General features: G+C 37.2%; 1 long non-coding RNA gene and 1 pseudogene across 1 annotated transcript in view; one reads left to right on the top strand and one right to left on the bottom strand.

Moving 5' to 3' along the window:
• Positions 1 to 17,971, bottom strand: part of LOC141373679 (uncharacterized) — a 29,368-nt gene that overhangs the window by 7,529 nt on the left and 3,868 nt on the right. The window lies entirely within an intron of this gene.
• On the top strand, positions 6,677 to 7,274 carry LOC112835165 (peroxiredoxin-1 pseudogene; annotated as a pseudogene).

Here is a 17,971-nt window from a genome sequence, read left to right as displayed (position 1 = left end):
GACCCCCAAACCTAGCCATTTTAGTATATCTCACAAGTTTGTGAGTCAAGTATTTTAGTCAGGGCTCAGCTAGGTGATTGTCTTGGCTCCATGTAGGATCATTACAGGGGTCACTCTGGGATTTCGCTACTTATTTTCTCTAATTGAATGGGTCTCAAATGGATAAACTAGTCTGGAGAATCCAAGACAGCTTTTGTCCCATGTGCCATGCCATGGCTGGACAGCCATTCTCAGCTGGGACTCTTCCCCAAAGCACTCACTCCAGGCTGCTGGACTTTTTCCACTGTGTCTTAGAGCTCCCAGAGATTCTATTCCTGCCAGTTTCTTAAGGCCTGGAACTAGAAGCTGGCACAGGGTGTCTCTGCCATTTTCTATGAGGCATAATGGGCAAGGGGCCCACCATGATTCAAGAGGGAGGGAAGGATCACAGACTCAATCTCTAAATAAAGACAGTATCAAAGACTTTGCAGCCATCTTTCATCTGCCGTAATTACCCAGGGCTTTTTTGGTTGCAAATGACAGAAAACAAAGTTTAAACTGAATTAAACAATAAGGAGAAATTATTGGTTATTTAATTGAAAAATTCATGGGCTTTGGATGCAGCTTGATCTAAGTAAGGGCTTGATCTCTGGATCTAGGACCTGCTCTTTCCCAACTGCTGGCTCTGTGTTAGCAACAGTCTATGCAATATTTGGTAACACCAACCTTTAGACCATATTTTCAGGTTCAAATCCTGTGAAAAAGAAATTTGGTTTCATGGGTTGTTTGTTTGTTTGTTTGTTTTTTCCAGTCTCTCAAACTCACAAACAAAATACTGGAATATCTCTTGGCATGCCCAGTTGAATTGTTTGGGACAGGTGTGCATTCCTAAACCCAATCACTGTGATTAGGGGACCGATAAACTCTAATTTGCTTGATCTCAGTCCCCATGACCACTCCTCAAGCCAGGAGTTAAGTCAGCTCCCCTGAGGAACATCAGTGGGGGGATGGAGAAAAGAACAGATCCCTAGAACCAAATCAGTTTATTATGTGCAGAGCTGAAGAAACAGCAATTGTTCATCACACAATTACATCTTCATACATGATAAGCAAATATGTGTGTGCATTCATAAGTTTTTAAAGCATAAAAAAAAAAAAAACAGCCAGACACAAGACCATGCAGAACAGACTTGGAATAAGAAAGCCTAGCTGTTACCCAATTCAAACCTCGGAGATCCATGATGCCAGTTATGCCACCTCCCAGAGTCTGGCTATTGCCACTTTCTGGAAATTACCTCTACCATGAGATTGGATTGTCTTGGATCTCCAAACCTGGCAGGAAAATATTAGAGTGCCTAATGCTCTTTGGGCGTGCTCTACCTGTTTCTATTTGCTGCCCACTCTTCCTGGCAGTTAGTTCTACACCAAGATTCTGCCTCCCCCATGAGCCACATCCAGGATTCCTCTTTTTTATTACCATGCTTTGTCCTGCAGGTGGTAGCCTTGCTTATGTTGGAACCCAGCTGGATTGTATTCATATCAGAACTTTTCCATAAAAACCAGTCTTCACCATCTAATGAATTGCTCTGGGTGACTATGCACCCATTCCAATGTTCCATTGATAAAGACTTTTTATAAGTCATCATTTGAAATGGTTCTCATAGCATGCTGCACACATTCTTCTGAACATCTTCAGTAAAGGGAATTGTTGACTATTTTGAAATAACAAAATTCACTGATAACCATATTGCAAACCTGCCTTGTGATCAATGTCCAATAAACTTTGTCCTGCAGGACTACATTATACTATGGTGAGTTCTTTAATCTAGTCATTAAACTTAATTCATGTTATTTGTATATATGTGGATAAATCTTAACCTGGATATATTATTAATTAATTTTTATTATTTTCCTGATTATTGATTTTCTCTAAGTGACTGAATCTAACATTAAAGTGTGCATTAGAACCGTACAGGGATCACTTTAAAAGTTCAAATCCTAAGATTTTCATCCCAAAGATTCTGATCTGAAAATTCTTAGGAAGGGATCATAGTATATTTGGTTGTTTGGGGTTTCTTTTATAAAAACTTCCTTTAGTTATTTGTAAAATAGCACATACTTGTTTAAAGAAAAATTTAAAAATCTAAATATTCATAAATAATAAGCTAAACATGCCCCTGTGTTCTTCCTTTTCCATACCTGTTAGGTAACAATCTGCTGTGAATCTCTCTATGATTTTTTTATGCTCAAATAAACATTTATATGTTTTATTTTATTTGTTTTAAAATGAGGTTGTAGAGTACACATTCTTCTGCAACTTATTTTTCATTTAATAATGCATTAAAAAATCAAGTCAATATATTTAGACCAAATTCATTATTTAAATTGTACAATATTTCATACCATGATATACTATAATATTTAAAATCCTTTCCACGTTGAGGTCTATTTAAGTATTGCTTCTGCACATGTTCTCTGTCCTGCTTTGAATGCTCCCAGAGGTGAAACCTAAAGGAATTTTTTAGGTGGCTTCCAAATCTAATATATCCTTGGACACGATGTGCTTTATTGATAATTATAGAAATAGATAAAGAATTGAGGTTATATAACAGCAACACAAATAACTTTAGCAGGAACATTAGTCATCATCATTTTATATTGTCTCATATTCCTACTAAGGAAAATAATGTATTCAGTATGCAATATCTTTATCTGCTGGTGTTTGAAAATATGATTGCCAATCAATGCTATTTGACTTTTAAATTTGAATAGAAATCTCCACATGACTTTTTTAAATGTATTAATTCACATTTCGTAAGCAATGTAAGGTGGTGCCCATTTCCTTGCATCATTACTAGCACTAGATATTATTACTCTTCGTAATTTTTCTAAATCTGATGAGAAAATTATGATACCTCATTGTTGATTTAATTTACAAAGTATATGACACAAATGGTTACTATCTCCAAAATATAAAATCTCCTATAAAGTAATAACAGAAGAAAATATCCCAATAGGAAATTGCACAAGGATTATGAATAGGTAATTCCAAAAAGGAAATCCAAGGGACCAATAATCAGATTTAAAAATGTTCAGCCTCATGAGAAGTAGGAGAAATGTCTCCCCTATTAGGATACAAGCTCCATGAAGAGCTTACTTGATGTGCATGGTGCATCCCAGACGCCCAGAACAACACCTGGCACATGATCCCCACTCAGTAAACATGGAGAATATTTGGTGACTGTGCAGTGAGACTAACAACAGTGAAAAAAAAGGAATATGCTTTAAAAAATTTCCAGAATGACTCCCAAACTCACTTATGTCAAATTTAATCCAGGAAGAAAGTAAAAAAGTGGAATTTTAAAAATCAGATACTAATTGAAAACTCTGACACGTGAAAAGGGCAATAGTTGGGCTTTGAAACACAGAAAAATTTGCAGAAATTCTGTGCAATTTTTGTTTGGTATAGTGGAAAAACACTTTTTAGATTCAGGTTTTTGAGGAGCCTTCAGTGAAATAGCCAATTCCCCATGGGCTAAGAACTACTTACCACCCAAAAGTTCTATCCATGTAAACAGAAACTCAAGCCAGTTTCCCATTCCTTCACTTTATTTTTTTTTCAGTTGAAATATAGTTGACATACAATGTTACATTTGTTTCAGGTATATAACATAGGGATTTGACAACTGTGTATGTTATAGGCTATGCTCACCACAAACCTAGTCACCATCTGTCACCATACAACCCGGTTAAAATACCATGGATTATATTCCCTCTGCTGCACCTTTCATCCCCATGATTTATACATTCCATCTATGGTCCTCAGCTCTACCAGCTAAACTATTGAAGGGTGCCCATTCATTTTCTCTTATTATGAATGACCAAATGAGAACTATTGGACATTTGAGGAATTCTTACAACCCAGGCGAGGAAACAGAGATAAAAAGGAAATGCACCCTAGAGGATACCAAGATAATTCGCAGAACCAGAAAAACTCAATGAAGGAAACAAAAGAGAGAAGGAAGGAAGGAAAAGAGAGAGGGAGGGAGAGAGCCTAAAGAGCGTCTTCATGGATATTCATTATTATATTCACAAAACAAGAATCAGATCCTATTAAACAGTAGCAATCAAAAAGTGAGAACTAAATCCTAGCACAGCACCACGTTAAAACACAAAACTAAAGTCAAAAATCAAGAAATAGATGTATTAAGAAAAGAAATAGGGGCACCTGGGTGGCTCAGTTGGTTAAGCGTCTGCCTTCGGCTCAGGTCATGATCCCAGGGTCCTGGGATCGAGTCCCGCTTCGGGCTCCCTGCTCAGCGGGGAGCCTGCTTCTCCCTCTCCCTCTCCCTCTGCCTGCTACTCTGCCTTCTTGTGCTCTCTCTCTGGCTCTCTGTCAAATAAGTAAATAAATAATCTTGTAAAAAAAGAAAGAAATAGTAGCATAATCATTTTTTAAATATTAAAAATAAAGAAAAATATATATACAGAGTTAAAAGTAGTTGTCTCAGTAGAGTGGAAAAAGTGGGGAGGAGTGGTACTAAATTATTCTGGAATATTTAATTTTTTGTACACATGTATGAGAATAATTTAAAACATTTAAATGCTAAAAGGATATCCCTTCAAAGATTATGAAGGAGAAAAATAAGGATCTGAACTAAAATGATAGGCACATCTCTACAGTCTATTTTTTTAAACCTGTTTATTTTTTAAAAGATTTTATATATTTATTTGACAGAGAGAGAGAAAGAGCGCATGAGCAGGGGGTAGGGAGAAGCAGGCTCCCCACTGAGCAGGAAGCCCAATGTGGGACTCCATCGTAGGACCCTGGGATCATGACCCGAGCTGAAGGCAGATGCTTAACCAACTGCCACCCAGGCACCCACATCTCTACACTTTAAAATACTATTTTTTGGAGTCAGATTGTATGAGAATGGTATCAGATAGTATGGGAAAAACACTTGTGACCAATTTCAGCCTTTGCCACTATTTTGCTATTTGTTGGTTCACTGTTTCTTAGAGTGATGATAAGGAAATCACGTGGAATGTGCTAGCTTAGTGATATAGCACTGTGTGCATTGAATGGATATCCTAACTGAGGAAGTCAGAATGAAATTAAAATTCATTAGTAAACTACTCATTAGTCAAGTAACATCCTACAGGAGGGCAAAGACAGATTACAACCCATCCGCAAATCCCTGTTGCATAGATGTCACAGAGCAGATTCAAGGTGAAATTTTGAATGATTATTGGATAGTTTAACATAAAGCTGCTGCTCAGGTTTCCAAATTATGCAAGTCTATTTTGTTGGAAAGTTAATTCATTATGTCAAAGCTACAACCTTAATGCTTAAAAAGCAGCATGTCAATAAGATTATATTTACTTTTCTTATGCCAGAGTGGAATTCCAAGTTTTCCAAGCAGCTGGATAATGTGGAAGAAGGAAAATGTTGAGGAGCAACTGTTTCCAGCATGAACTACAGGAGCATAATGGAAATATATGTATGTGCGTGCGTGCGTGTGTGTGTGTGTGTGTGTGTGTGTGTGTGTAGAGCATTACTGACCTTCTTCTATCTCCTTCAAAAAGAATCTGGTTTAGAAAAGGGGAGTATGTCAGAGGGGGAGACGAACCATAAGAGATGATGGACTCTGAAAAACAAACTGAGGGTTCTAGAGGGGAGGGGGGAGGGGGATGGGTTAGCCTGGTGATGGGTATTAAGGAGGGCACGTTCTGCATGGAGCACTGGGTGTTATGAACAAACAATGAATCATGGAACACTACATCAAAAACTAATGATGTAATATATGGTGATTAACATAACAATAAAAAATTTAAAAAAAAAAAAAGAATCTGGTTTGAGTTTCGTTGGTTCAGGAACCTTTTTGTTATCCAGGTATCCAATAAGCAAATCTGACAACCTCCCTTGCACAAATGAAAGTGGGGACTAGTAATGTATTATCTTTCCTAGATAATATATATTTTAATAGCTACTTAATGTAAATAGTGCCTTATGCTAGAAAGAATTCTGGTAGTGAAAATTTTAGATGGGCTAACGAAGGACATGTTTTCATGTAGCAACTCTTTTAAGCCCCTTAAACTTATCACACAGTTGGTCACTATTTTCCTATAGTACTTAAAGAAGTGAACACATTCATAGACTGAGTAACGGTGCTGGTGGAAAGATATGACAAATGGCCTCATTTTCTCCCAGAGAGAAAATACTCAGAATTTTAATTTTTGTTTTTCTGGATTTTTCTCAAATTTTTCTATCTCCATATTTATTGAAATTGAGACATAAAATCACTTTAGGGGCACCTGGGTGGCTCAGATTGTTAAGCGTCTGCCTTCGGCTCAGGTCATGATCCCAGGGTTCTGGGATCGAGCCCAATGTCCGGCTCCCTGCTCTGCGGGAAGCCTGCTTCTCCCTCTGCCTCTCTCTCTGTCTCTCTTTCTCTCATGAATAAATAAATAAAATCTTTAAAAAAAATAAAATAAAATCACTTTAATGATTTTCTTGGAAATAAAAAATGAGATATAAAATAGAGAATTAGAATTTAATTTTTCTCATAAAACTCAAAAATTTAACTTAATGAAGCATAAAAAATGGAAATGCCAACGGGTCTTCTTCCTGCCTTGTCTTCGGCGTTTTTGGTCTCAGAGTCGGTGAGAAGGTTTCCCACACCCTGCTGATAGCAAGATGTCTTCAGGAAATGCCAGTATTGGGCATCCTGCCCCCAACTTCAAAGCCACGGCTGTTATGCCACATGGCCAGTTCAAAGACCTCAGCCTATCTGACTACAAAGGAAAATACATTGTGTTCTTCTTTTACCCTCTTGACTTCACCTCTGTGTGCCCCACGGAGATCATTGCTTTCAGTGACAGGGCAGAGGAATTTAAGAAACTCAACTGTCAAGTGATTGGTGCTTCCGTGGATTCTCATTTCTGTCACCTGGCATGGATCAACACACCCAAGAACCAAGGAGGATTGGGACCCGTGAACATTCCCTTGGTATCAGACCCCAAGCGTACCATTGCTCAGGACTATGCAGTCTTAAAGGCTGATGAAGGCATCTCCTTCAGGGGCCTCTTTATCATTGATGATAAAGGTATCCTTAGGCAGATCACGGTAAATGACCTTCCTGTCAGCCGCTCTGTGGATGCCTCTGCAACTGGTTCAGGCCTTCCAGTTTACTAACAAGCATGGGGAAGTGTGCCCAGCTGGCTGGAAGCTTGGCAGTGATACCATCAAACCTGATGTCCAGAAGAGCAAAGAATATTTCTCTAAGCAAAAGTGAGCACCGGGTCATTTTAGGGCTGGGCTGCAGTGGGTGGCCATGAAAACAAAATCTCTTTTGTACTATTGTCATGCTTAGAACATAAGACTTTAGACTCTGTGCAGATGTGGTATGGGGGCAGGGGTTGGGGAGACCAGCCTTTCTTCCTCTGGCCTGCCCCATAACAGCTCAGCCTCAGGTGTTATGGGGCAGGCCAACTCTTATGTACAGTAGTAGGGCATCACTTTTTGTCTTTTGTTGTTTCTACTAAACTTGAACTGAGAAAAAAAAGGAAATGCCAACTGCTAAAACAATGATGGACTAGAAATTGATGATTATAGCTTCTAATTCTATCTTTTTCACCAAATCCCCATATAATCTGTACCTGTCGTGGGGTCACATGTAGATCAATGAGCAATTTGAAAAGGAAAAGAGGGAAAGGAAATATTATTTATATTTTACAGTTATTATTGAGTTATTTCATAAAATATAAGATATAATAATAGTACCTATTCAATAATATTACATTGTTTCGATAGAACTATAGAGTTAATCAACAGGTGTTAGCACTTTCTCAAATCCCAAAACAAGTTGCTTTTAAAATGTATTTTTTCATTTTTGAGGTAGAAATCACACCACAGATTGTCCTTAAACACTATAAGCACCAAAAACAGAACAGTGCCATCATCCTAGCAGAAATTATACTCTTGTACCAAACTTTATTTTAAAAATATAGTGAATTTCTTGGGGCACCTGGGTGGCTCAGGAGGTTAAGCGACCGACTCTTGATTTTAGCTCGGGTCATGATCTCAGGGTCGTGGGATCGAGCCCCACATCAGGCTCTATACTGGGTGTGGAGTCTGCTTAAGATTTTCTCCCTTCTTCTCCCTCTGTCCCTCCCCACCTCCACTCTCTTTCCAAAATATAGCGTGAATTTCCATGTACATTTAAGTGATAAAAATTATCTTCCTTGTTGTCAGAGGTGGAAGATAGAAGCAATACTTGGTTAGACACAAAAACAATGTCTCCGTTTAAAATATTATCCACAAAATCCATTTCCAAGGTTGTAGAGTTAAAAACTCTATGTTGAAGATACAGGTCAATTTGAAGAAAGTCAAAATTGTTTTAGGGAAATTATTTTGAGGAAAGGGATAGTATTATTAGTTCCATTAAAAAATCATTTTTATCTAGTCTATATAATTTAGCCAAATAAAAGAAAACTAAAGAATTAAAATTACTCTCTGGTTTAGATAGGATAAAGATAATGAGCAAAGATAAAGTTAGAGAAGTAGAGAGGAATCACATTTATAGTACATAGATTCCAGAGGGAGAATTTGAGGCATTATTCAGTAGGCAGTGTTGAATTATTGAAGAGTGCTGAGGTGGGAGAGCCAAAATTATAGGCTACTTTAAAGAAGATTGATCTTGACTATATATGGAACAGGTCAGAATGAAGAAATATTAGCAATAAGAAGACCCATTAGGGAACAAAGGAAGTGATATAATCCAGATGGGAAAAGGGCCTGGTGGATGTATGCAGCAGTAGAAATGGAAAAGACAAAACCGATGTGAAGGATAGTCCCAGGAAAAATTTTAAAGGCTTGGGGATGGATTGGATGTGCTAGATAAGCTGGGTGATTCAGAGTGAGCTCTAAAATACCAGGTCTGGACAACTAAGAGAATAATGATACCCCTAAGAATTCAAGATGGTCAAATGATAGATCTGATTTGGGAAAGTGAAAGAGCAATTTTGCCTTAATAAGCCAACTTTTGAAAATAGAGCTACCGGATGAACCAGCAATTACACTACTGGGTATTTACCCCAAAGATACAAATATAGTGATCCAAAGGGGCACGTGCACCCCAGTGTGTATAGCAGCAGTGTCCACAATAGCCAAACTATGGAAAGAGCCTAGATGTCCGTCAACAGATGAATGGATAAAGAAGATGTGGTATATGTGTATACACACACACACACAAACACACACAGACACACAATGGAATATTATGCAGCCATCAAAAAATGAAATCTTGTCATTTACAAGGACATGGATAGAACTAGAGGGTCTTATGCTAAGCAAAAGACAATTATCATATGATCTCACTGATATGAGAAATGTGAGAAACAAGACAGAGGATCATAGGGGAAAGGAGGGAAAAATGAAACAAGATGAAACCAGAGAGGGAGACAAACCATAAGAGACTCTCAATCTCAGGAAACAAACTGAGGGTTGCTGGAGTGGAAGGGGGTGGGAGGGATGGGGTGGCTGGGTGATGGACACTGGGGAGGGTGTGTGCTATGGTGAGGGCTGTGAATTGTGTAAGACTGTTGAATCACAGATCTGTACCCCTGAAACAAATAATATATTATGTTAATAAAAAATTAAATTAAATTAATAAAATAAAATTAAAATTAAAATTAAAAAATAAGCTGACTTCAAGTGGCCACGTGTTGGACTTCAGACAGCACACTTTTGTTGTTAGCTGCTGTTGGATGGTGAGTGCTGGCTCTACCCATATTAATTTTTTGATCCTCAGTCAGTTATATAACCTCTTGAAATCGCAGTTTTGTTATCTGCAAAACGGGGATAACCATGCCTAACGGAGAGTGGTTGTGATATTTTGTGAAATGTCTAATTACATCTGATAAATGGGTGGTCTTAGTAAATGCAAGCTCTTAGACCTGGGATCCCAGAGCCTGAAAATAGGTGCCTCTGTCAGCATGGTTTTCTGTTTTTTCTCAGCAACGATGAGTCTCCTATAAATGGGAGCAGAAGCAAGAGTGGAAAAAGTAAACAATGGTGATGACACAAATTTTGGAACATGCTTCGGAGGTAACAAGGGAGTGTGGAGGATTTAATAATGATAGTTGCAGTAGTGTAGTCAGTGGTTTCAGTCTGCAGGACACCTCTAAGACTTACTGCATTCTGAGAAGTGTGGTAAGAAGTCTCTGCTATATGCCATCCTCTAAGAAGCAAAGATAAGTGAAGGAACCTTCACTCTGCTCCTGCCCTTGAAGTCAACAGTCACTCAGTACTTTAAAAATGTCACACAGATGTCAGCACATCACCTTTGTAAGCTAGGTATACTTGACTTGAATATTTTTAATAGCAGTTATTAGCAATTATTAACACACAAAAAGATCTGCAAACATCTCAGATACGTGTTGTCGCCATCTATGTTGCCTACTGGGCAAAGCTTCACTACGTGGTGTCTCTGGGCTTCACCACATCTCTCCAGTTGTGAATCCCAGAAGAATCAATGAGATGGCTCCAAGACCCACTCCCATAATGTGTCATAAGCAGAGTAAATTTCACCAGGGGAGGATGAAAGAGTTCTTTCTATCACAGCCAGACAACCTTTAAGGGAACATAAATAAGCATCAGTTTTCAATGGTCTTTAGCTTACCCACCTCCCCAAAGTTTACTAATCTCCGTCATTCCAGCATCTCTTCATTTTATGAGCGCTTCCTTTTCCTCTCCTCTTTCTCATCACTCCTGTTCCTGTCTTCTCTTCCCTTTTTGGAGAAAAAAAAAAAAACCTATAAATTCCTGGGTGGCTGAGTTGGTTGGGCGACTGCCTTCGGCTCAGGTCATGATCCTGGAGTCCCGGGACCGAGTCCCGCATCGGGCTCCCTGCTCGGCAGGGAGTCTGCTTCTCCCTCTGACCCTCTCCCCTCTCATGTGCTCTCTCTCTCTCTCAAATAAATAAATAAAATCTTTTGAAAAAAATATAAATTTCTAATCCTTTACTTTATTATATATATAGGTGCTTTCCCTTATTTATGTTTTGATATCTGACATTTATGCTTCCCTGCCCCCATGTGTCCTAAGACTGCATGCAAAAGTGTTTCCAAAAAAAAAGATAAATATCTTCCTAAAAAGTGTTAGTGGTAAGAAAAAGAAATACATTTCCTACCCTGCAATTACTCCAGGGTTGAGATCGGGGCAGTTAGCACTGCAGTGGTTGAGTAAAGGACCCTTGAAGTCCATGAGACCTGGGTTCAGTATCATCCGTAGCTGTGAGTTATTTATTCTCTGTAAACTTCAAAAGTAATAATATCTACTCTCAAATGTTATGGCAATCACCTAAAGGATGTCTTTAGAGTGTCTAGTACTATGTTCAATATGTAATAGATATACAATAAAGAGTTCATGCTATTTTTTCAGCTTTATTGAGTTATAATTAACATATATGGTTGTGTAAGCTTAAGGTGTACAACATGTTGATTTGATACACTTATATATTGCAAAAGGCTTACCACTATAGTAGCTGACACATACATCATGTTGCATAATTACCATTCCTTTTTTGTGGTGAGGATGTGTAAGATCTTAGCCACTTTCAAGTATATAATACAGTATTATTAACTATAATCACTGTACTGTACACAACAAAGAGTGAATGCTATTTAATTAATTTTGGGGGGTGGGGGGTGAATTTTGAATCTGCCTCCAGACTTCCATCACTTACCTCTTTTTGTATCTTCTTAAGAGTTTTTTGAACATGCTTCATTGACTGCATCAAAGAATAAGACCCTTTGAGAAGAATTGACCCCAGGGTTTAGTCTTTGCATCTTTCTGACTGTAGTCTCTAGAAGTAACTTACCAAGGGATTGGGATACAATAACCATAAAAGACTCATAATCAGTCAACACAAAGGAAACCCAGAATTCCCTTTTCTCTGATCTGAGCTATAGTACTCGAGTCTGAGACTGATGTGCCTCCATTATGCTAAGGAAAAAGGATGCCTATGTCAGGCCAGAGTCCGGTAGAGCTAGAGAGAAAAAAATTATTTCAAGAAAAGACTGTTTTGCTTGCCTGCTCCCTAACTGTGGGAAGGGAAATATTAAAGAAATCACAGTCTTAGGTTGATTTTGGAACCCCAGCTGCAGGGACTCTCTTTTCATTGACATTTACACACATATGTGTTTATACGTGTCTGCTCGCTCACAGACACATGGGTTGCTGGTTTGTTTCTGCAAAGTGATTTTAAACAAAAGTGCTGATACTCTGGGACTAATAAGGCTATTCTGTTTTTTGTGAGCACGGGGTACTTTTCTCTGACTGTTTCATAAACAGAGCTTTACCTTAGGAAAAAAGAAAATACTGTTGAAAGTTTTAAAGTAATATTTTGCAATTGTAAATAGTATGAGAATTTTATAGGCAAAAGTTTCATCTTTGCACATGAGTATTTTTTCAAGATGAGTGAATAGAAGATTGAAATGTTATTAGATGCTGACACTGAAGCAGGACTCATATGGCTACATACCATGCTTGACAGAAAAGATGGACCTATTTTGTAAAGCTGACTTGATAAATCTATATGGAAGTAAAATGTTCAGAATTTTAACTGTAATTCCACTGGGTATAATGAATAAATATCGTTTGAGATGGAAAAGAAGAAAGATACACTTAGAGAGAACATGTCATTATGCCACTATTAACACGATTGTTATCATAGTTAATATTTCTGAGCAATTTTCAGGTATCTGCCACCATGCTTGAAGATATAGACACTTGCTTCAATTAATTGTTGAAAAAACCCCATTTTATTTTATTTTATTTGAGTATAGCTGACACACAATATTACATTAGTTTCAGGTGTACAACATAGTGATTCAACAACTCTTTACATTATGCTGTGCTCACCACAGGTGTAGCCACCACCTGTCACCATATAACGCTATTACAGTATCATTAACTATATTCCCTATGCTGTACATTTTATTCCTGTGACTTATTCATTCCATATCTGGAAGACTGTATCGCCCACTCCTCTTCACCCATTTTGCCCGTTCCCCAATCCCCTTTCCTCTGGTAACCAACAGTTTGTTCTTTGTGTTTATATGTTTGATTCTGCTTTTTGTTTGTTTATTCACTTGTGTTGCAGAAACCCCATTTTAAAGATTAAAAAAAAAATGAGCTTCAGAATTTTCAAGTCTATGCCTAAGGCTACACAACCAGAAAATGGCAAGTTCACAAGGGCCTGGGACAAGACTCCCTCTTGCCTTCCAGAACAAATATTTCATGCTTATATAAACATTGCCTTCTGAGATACAGACACGTTGGGACCATGCTAAAAACTTTGGGTGGCGTAAGGCACATTAGCTACTTCTCTGCTACAGAAAACACACCTCCCTATCAGATTTAATTTCAACAAACTTAGATAATAGGAGCAATTTTTTTTAAACAGAAATTTTGCTCCAAGAATCCCATGTTTCTATAATTTGAACTAATGAAATGTCTAGGTGCCTTGGCAATAAAGCAGAAAAAAAAACAAAGAAGTGGAAATGAATAAGACAAAACAACATATTCTGGGGATGATTGGCTTTGTTAGTCTGATTGTGAGTGATAATTTGAATTTTATTATCATTTATTCAGTATTGGTGTGTAGCCTATCATGAATCATTGTAGGTAGCTATATATAATGAATGTTTTATCATTTTGGTAAAATCTGCCTAGTTGCTATGGTGATAGTCATTATAAAATGAGTAAAATAAAATTCAGACCACTACATGTCTAGAATAAAATCAATGAGGTAATAACTGCAAAAGTAGGCATTTGTTACTTTATATATTGTTAGAGCAGTGAAATAAAATTATATTTCTCCTAAAAGTAGATATTTCCAATTTTATATTAATGCATCTGAAAGAGGTGAAAAGAAGTGCTAACGCAGAGTGAATGGAAGACTGAATTATGTTAAGATGTTCTATACTGAGATTAATGGTATACAATAAAATATATTGGTTTTGATGTAAGGGTGATAAAATTAAACATTTTCAAAAAGCAATTCATGCTTCATACATGTTTTTCTAAATGTATGTTTCCTCCACTTTTTGCTCATCAGTACTCAACAAAAGAAAATGGAAGATACCCTCTTTTTTTTTTTTAACTACAGACTCAATTGGGACTTGTTATTTGGCAGACAACCAAAAACAGACAAGTCTCCACATGACAGTTTTATTTTTTCACACATTCGTCCTCCCCAAATTCAAAATATGTGTTTTCTGATGACAACAGATTGCATATAGATTTGGAGAATTTGAGAAAATACTCTAGAACCCAAGTGCTTTCACTCTCTCTTGTTTACATCAAACAATGTTGCCTATCCCTTTCTCCAGATCTGAAAAGCTTGTGGGAGTTTGAAGAACAGATTCCAGAAAGTTGAATCTTCTTTCATACTGTGAGAAGTTTGTAAATTGGTTCCTTACCAGATACTGTAATCCTTTCGGATTGAAGAGAAATTGTTGACTTCCAAAAGAACACAATACAAAGAAAACCATTAGCCTCGACAATTCATAGACCAAATAAAGTACATTATTCTTCTGCTGTTCTTGTAAAATATTATCATGCTTTAGAAGTTAAAAGAATGCTCACTGAAATCTTTTCACCTACTTAAGAAAAATAAGTGGCTTATTTTTGAACAACAAGGGTGCAAATTTTTTGAGAAATGTAAACCGAATTGGAGAGACAAGAGTTAGGTAGCTGATATAGGATGTAGTAAAATCTGGGTTATGTTGACAGAGTTTCTTTTTTCCATTTTGCTTTGCTTGTATTATTTTTGTTTTTAATAATCATGGTCTGGTGACCTTTTTCTCAACTGGAAATATGAAGAGTCGGAGGCCCATTAACTATTGAAGATGATGTCTTGAGATTTTCATTCAAAAAAACCTCCAAGTTTCCCTTCCACATACAGGAAAAAAAAAAGCCCAGGATTCAGGAGAGAAGACTTCTTATTTTATTATAGCACACACATCTCCAGCCTCTGTGAATTTATCATTCCCTCGATCACTGCCTGTCTCACCTTAGAAATTAACATATATTTTACTTCTCCTTCTCTAACATTAAAAATGCATTGCAATGAATAATATAGCAGGGCTGTGTATAAAACTAAATCTTCTGCATCCTCTTTTAAATGTTTGTTCTTCAGCAGAGATCCTCTGAGGAAAACATATTGAAAGGATGAACAGTAATTTAATTTTTTATCATAAGCATTAGTGGCAAATAAAGGACAAAAGTACTTTGCAGTGCTAAAGAAAAAAAGATGAGATATTCATCAAGAGAAATACTGCCTTCTGATTGACTGCCAGGTCATGCATATTCTTTTTCTTTTCAAATAGAAGAAATCACAAGATTAATATGCAGACCCTGGAAATACCTGCTATGTATGTTACTAGTAGCAAATACTGAAGACACTGTTGGTACTTTCAGAGAGCTATCTAAAAGCTTTTATGAAAAAAAAAGAGGATACTAAACATTTTTATTAAAATATGAATCTGAAATTCAGAATTACATCGTTTCCCAAAGTCCCTTGAATTACAATCTTCCCTAAAAATGCGATAAGGAAAAAAATCTGCTGTCAAGTTAGATCATTAACTAGCTATGTAAAGTAAGAGAAAAAAAAAGCTCAATTTTGACTGGTGCCCAAAGTCAAAATAACATCTGATACTTCTACATTAATTTCTTCACTTTGACTAATAGAAAACTTAAAATGGCTGATAGCAACTACGGGTAAAACTCAGTGAAACCCTACTGCCAATCATGCCTTTAGAATTTTGCAGCAGTATTAAAAAGAAGGGATAAAAATAAAGTATCATCTTACATTTCTAAAGGGAAGTTTAGAAATTATTTTATACTTGCTTGTCATATTTCTAAGGTCTCTAGTATTTGATCCATGAGTAATGAAAAAAAATATTTAATAGGGGAAACTTTATGGTCTGTGAGGAAATAAAACCAAGTCTCGTGTAGCAATAACTCTATTAAACAATAATATAATTAAATTGTTCACCTAGACTTGAATTGAAGGTTTCTGTTTAATAATCTGTCCTGACCTTCAAATGCAGACCAATGTTCAGGAATGAAACTGTAATCCTGGCAGCATCCCACTTTCCAAAAGCTCTTCTCTTAGGCCTCATTTCCAGTTTCCATTTTTTTACCCTTGAGCATTTTACCCTTAAATGATGTACTCTAACATATATATATATCATATAAAAATCAAGTGTCTACACCATAAATAGAAGAAACTGGTGGCTGCCAGAGGGAGGCGGTGAGGGGATGGATAAAATGGATGTAGTGGAATGGGAAGTAGGGCCTTCCAGTTTTGGAATGAATAAGTCACAGGGTTGAAAGGTGCAACATAGGGAACATAGTCAATGGTACTGGAATAGTTTGTATGGTGACGGTTGTAGTATGATACACTGTTATCATACCACATTTGTGGTGAGCACAACCTAACATGTAGAGTTGCCAAATCACTATGTTGTATCTGAAATTAATGTAACATTGTGTGTCAACTGTACTTCAATTGAAAAAAAAGAGTGGGAAGGGTGGATAAAGTGTCTAAAATTGGGAAGTATGGGGGCACCTGGGTGGCTCAGCCAGTTAGGCATTTGATTCTTGCTTTCGGTTTTGACTCATGATCTCATGGTCATAGCATCGAGCCCCCAAGGCCGGCTCCATCTCAGCAGGAGCTCTGCTTGAGCTTCTCTCCCTCTGCCCCTCCCCCCACTCATACATGTTCTCCCTCTCTCTCTCAAATAAAATAAATCTTTAAAAAAAATAAAATTGGAAACTATTTGAAGGAATTGAAACTTTTAAATTATTGAAGAAAAATGTAAAGCCTACATCAAACACTAATGCACAAAAAAAATGGTATCAGAAATAAATATACAAATGCAAAGTATGTCAGTCTAAGGGGATACTCTTTGGAGACGGTATTTTAAGGCACTCTGGAAAAAGGACAATTGCTCTGGGGGAATTCTGATGGAAGAGTATCAGATTCACCACCTCACTGAAAAGGATCTTTAGTAACCAAAGTGTTCCTAAACACATCCTTTTGTTTTTGTTTTTGTCTTCATATTTAAGATCACATATGTATGTCCACTTAAGTATGTGATGATCTCAGTACAACTATACCAAACATTTCTTTTTTTCCTTCTAAAATTATTTCTTTTTCTTTTTTAAGATTTCATTTATTTATTTGAGAGTGAGAGAGAGAGCACAAGCTGGGGAAAGAGACAGAGGGAGAGGGAGAAGCAGACTCCCTGCTGGGCAGGGAGCCCAACAGGGGACTCGATCCCAGAACCCTGGGATCAGGACCTGAGCTGAAGGCAAAAACTTAACTGACTGAGCCACCCAGGCACCCTTCTAAAAGTATTTCTGTTCAGAAAGTCATTTAGAGACTTATTAAGTATTCAGTTTACAGGCTCCTTGTCTCCGGCTGTCAGGTGTTAAATTATGGCCATCATTGACATCTTTGTTCCTTCTGTCTATATGTTTACACAGTGAAGCCTAAAGCACCAGTGATGCTGGAAGTCCCAGGGCATATTTCAAAAAGGGATCATGACCTGGCATAGAGGATGGGTTTCATCTGAAAGAAAGTACACTCACTGGTAAAGCTTCTGATCTTCGCATCCTTTCCTAGCCTTCTCTAAGGGAACAGGAATAATAATAGCAAGTACCGGAGAATTTTCATCATGCTTTACCTGTATAAACTCATTGATTCCATACAACCCTATGAGCTAGGTACTCTCAGTATCCCCAGATGAGAACTCAAGACACAGAAAAGAAGCCAGCAAATGGTGGAACTGGATTAAAATACAGACAATCAAATAAATAAATAAATGATACAAAATAAAAGAAAATACAGACAACCTGGTTTCAGAGTCTGTTTTCAAATCCGTATATTACGTTGCCTCGCACCACAGATCTTTAGGC

This window comes from Callorhinus ursinus, unplaced genomic scaffold (assembly GCF_003265705.2).
Source record: "Callorhinus ursinus isolate GAN/ISIS: 27379988/994484 unplaced genomic scaffold, GSC_fseal_2.0 scaffold11, whole genome shotgun sequence".
NCBI lineage: Eukaryota > Metazoa > Chordata > Mammalia > Carnivora > Otariidae > Callorhinus > Callorhinus ursinus.
This window is presented reverse-complemented; position numbering and strand designations above follow the sequence as displayed.